A 4448-nucleotide genomic window follows, 5' to 3' on the forward strand; every position below is an offset into this window, starting at 1 on the left:
TTTAAAAAAAAGTAAAGCAAAGTGGAACTTCTGGGATATTTAGTTCAAAATGCATAAGATACTAGACATACATTATGACCAGGTATAAAGTTGTAATGTACAACATGAAGATACAGGGGACAACACTGGCCTTACATAGGAATGAAGCTAAGTAAGTAGGAGTTGTTCTTCCCAGTAGTGGTTACTCTTTTAGTTGTTCTTCCTTCAATAATGGATGAGATGAATGTAATTCTTTAAGTATACCTGCCTATTTTCAGAAATAATAACAAACAATATACCAATAATGTTGCACGCTCAACATAGAACAAAATGTCAAATTAACATACATGAGATTATCCTTGATGTAAACTAATAATTACAAATGAGGGAAACCATGGGACCTATGTTTCTTTAAGTCTGGCTTACTTCACATAATATGATTTTTTCAAAGATCTTCCATTTCCTTACAAATGACGTGGTCACATTCTTTGTGATGCAAGCATATTTTTCCACGTGTGTTTATCTGTACGTGTGTGTGTATGTGATTTTTGGTAAATATTACTGTGATACACAGTAGTATCTTTACTGTGGCCTTGTTTGTGATCACCTGGTTATATGCCCAGAAGTGGGATTACTGGGTAATAGGGGAGCATTATTGTGTACATCAAGGATAATCTTAGTAGATGAGCAGAATAGCTCAAAAAATAGCTATGTACATATGATCGTATAAGGTGATTCCAAGTGAAATGAACTCCAAGGCATGTTCTTTGTTGTTGTTGTTCTTAATGGACTATGTGATTTCTTTTTATCCTTTTGTGTTTTCCCCACCTATGGTTAATCCCCTGTAGACACTGTATTCGATTTTGATACCCTGGGTATTTTAAATACGTTCATCTGAACTAGGGAAAGGAAAGGAAAAAAAAACAAAATGGTGAGACAAAGGACAAAGGGGGAACCTATGCAACAGTAGTACTCACAAGACAATATTTTGTAAGTAATCTCGGGGGGGGGGGCGTTGGGAGTGAAGCGGGAGAAAAATAGGGAAAGGGTAACAATTTAGAAAAGAAATAAATTACCTTGCTTATGTAACTATATTCTATCTGTACATTACCTTGACAATAAAATTTAAATAAAAAATAAAATAAAATATATGAGAGCAGCAATACAGGAGATGGGAGTGGGGGAAATACTGTAGTATCGTAGTGTAGAACAGCTGTGGAAAGCAGTAATTTTACATTAACATAGCAAGTAATAAACTAGCATACAGATTTTCAGCCTCATGTCAATCATTAAAAAGGGAAAACAAAATGCACAATCAGCAAACCAATAGAGATAAAATAGAAAACTAAACAATTAAGATGAAGAGATGACATGGACCAAGAATAACAAATGACACAATTAGGAAACAAATAACAAGCTGCTGGGCTGGGAAGGTGGCTCAGTGGTAGAGTGCTTGCCTTGCATGCCTGAGGCCCTGGGTTCTATTCCTCAGCACCACATAAGCAAAAAGAAAAAAGCCAGAAGTGGTGCTGTGTCTCAAGTGGTAGAGCACTAGACTTGAGCTGAAATGCTGAGTCACAGCGCCCAGTCCCAGAGTTGAGGCCCCATGATCAGACCCAAAAAATTAAAAAATAACAAGCTGCTAAGTTTAAAAATGATCACCCTTAATTCTATTGACTTGTTTACATCACAATTTGTTAGAAGTATAATTCAAATCACAGTTTAATAGTATGTGATTTTAATAATAGTATATTTATCATTGATTTCTTAATATTGAATGTTTAATATATAATTTTAGTTTCAGCAGCTATAGAAAAGAAGAAAGTGAAAATAATTTTAATAATATATTTAATGAATTGTAAAATTGAGAAGCATTAGAATTTAAACAAATAACATATCATTATTGCTTCATTTCTGTGAGTTTATCTAATAATTCAAAGTGTATTCTACACTTAGCACTCATCTTAACATCAAATAATAAATTATCGCACATGACTCTTGGTATTAGGTGGAAGGGTTCATCACTTTGGTAAAATTCACACCACATAGTACACGAGGGTATGACCCCTCTCATATAACTTAAATTGTGGAAATTTAATTTCTACATGCATGTTAAATTCTTTTCTAGGTGACATCTATAAAATTATTTACAATTATATACATGAGGACTATTTCAGATAATACTTAAAAGTCAAATTCTTTAATTAAATTTTTATTATTTCATACCAAATAAATATTTACAGAGAGACTGAATTTTTGAGTAGATGATGGTGTGTGTGTGCCAGATTATACATATTAAGGCTTATTTTATATTCATGACATTTTTTCTAGAGTTGGATTTATTTTTCCATTACGGGTTAAGTGTATTATATTGTATCTATGAAAGTAAACTGAATGTTTATTCCTTTAATCCTTTGTCTAATCCCAATATAAATTATCCATGTGTTTGAAGTAATGAAAATAACAACAGATAAAAGCAAGATAAATCAGTCTGTAGTAGACAAGTATTTATTACCGTTATTTTGAAAGTTGGTACTGTTTTACACTACAGAATATTCTTGGGAATATGTGCTCCAGGTTGGCCACAACTGAAGAATATTATGGTTTGATTTCTCATAAGAGAAGGAAGGAAGGGGAACCTTCCTTCCAAAAGTCTGATCCCAGGAATGTGATCTGCTTTATGGTGCCTACTTGGAAATGAACATTTTTCACAGTCAACCTTGAAAGGCCATCTTGATAGACGACTTCTGTAAGTGGTTACAAAGCATTATTGATAGCTTTGCAAGGATGCCTGATTGCCTCATTTTGAGACAATTAACAGGAATTTAGTCAGTTGTTCTTTGTATCTTTAGGAGAAAAACCCATTGACTCTAGGCCAGGGGATCACAGGGGCCCAGAGAAACTACTACCTAGACATCTAAAACAACACACACACACACACACACACACACACACACACACACACACACACCAGTAAGCACAGACAAGCAGGGTGGCTATCACAGCCTACACGAAGTCAGGCAAAAAACAGAAGCTGAGAGTCATTTAACTGATAACTAATATATTTTTTATGAGGTAGACTCAAATGAGACTCCAAAGAGAGGATCAGAAAGACTGATCAGACAGACTAAAACTGGTCACACAAAGATTGGAAAGTAGAATTTCTTGTAGAACAAATAAATCATAGAAAGCTTGTGCATGTAAGAACAAGACAGAAGACCAAATTCCACAAATGCACATTTTCTTAGAAGTCAGCTTAATCAATTATCAGTGCAAATCTTTGAATTCTTAAATATTTGACCACATGTGGGAGAAGGTTGAAAAGAAAGAAAATTTCATCACTCTATTAGGAAGTCCAATATCACATTAGGAAGTAATCAAGCACAGTTTTGTAATAAAAAGAGAAAACAATTATTCCAAATGAGGGGTTCATTTCTTTTGATATAAAAGTTCTTAAATTAGGTGCTAGCAATTATCATACAATTGATCCAGTCCCCCAGCTGAGTTGATATTGACTGCAGTATTCCCACATGAAGGAAAAGAGAAAATTTACAAATGTCTGATGAAATGAGGTGAAGGTGAAGTGTTCTAATAGTAATATCTGAGGTTTAGACACTGGTGAAGAGGTGGATTTTCTTTTCTAAAAAGCCCCCATTTTTACCTGGGGCCAGTTGCTCACAGCTGTAATCCTAGCTACTCAGGAAGCTGAGATATGAGGACTATGGTTCAAACCAGCCTGGGTAAGAAAGACCCTGAGACACTTATTTCCATTTAACCATCAGAAAACCAGAAGTGGCACTGTCGCTCAAGTAGTAGAGCACTCACCTTGAGTTGAAGAGTTCAGGGACAGTGCCCAAGCCCAGACTTCAAGCCCCTTGAACAACAACAACAAAAAATCTCCCTTTTATCTACTACCTACATCCCTTCCTAAGATTCAACAAAGGAGCCATTTATCACCCAGTACATTTAAGTCCTAATCTAGCTACTGCAAATAGATTGATTTGGTAACTTATATAAAATGGTTCATATTTGCGGAAACAAATACCAGGAGTGGTAACTTTTTTCCAGTCCTTGAATTCTGGGCCTGAACCCTGAACATGGTTATGCTGGTAGCTTTCATGTGAGCTTGTTTGTTATTTATTGGATTACTGCCCATGAGGGGAATTACTGGGTCTTAAGGGAGATCTATATTTACTCTTTTCAGGAAACTCCGTACTGCATTCCACAGTGGTTGAACATGTTTAATAATTTCCCACCAAAAGTATAATAGAGTTCCCAATTGGCTACATCCATGCCAGCATTTTCTATTGTTAGTGTCTTAGTAATGCTCGTTCTAACGGACAAGGAAGAATCTGTCTTATCTGTCTTGTTTACTTATAGATTTGTATGCATCTTCTAGCTACAATATATGAATGAATCCATGAAACCTATATTGCTGCATTCCTTTCTGCATTCCTTTCTCTTTTCTC

This window comes from Dipodomys spectabilis, unplaced genomic scaffold (assembly GCF_019054845.1).
Source record: "Dipodomys spectabilis isolate Male_0828 unplaced genomic scaffold, ASM1905484v1 ptg000110l, whole genome shotgun sequence".
Lineage (NCBI taxonomy): Eukaryota > Metazoa > Chordata > Mammalia > Rodentia > Heteromyidae > Dipodomys > Dipodomys spectabilis.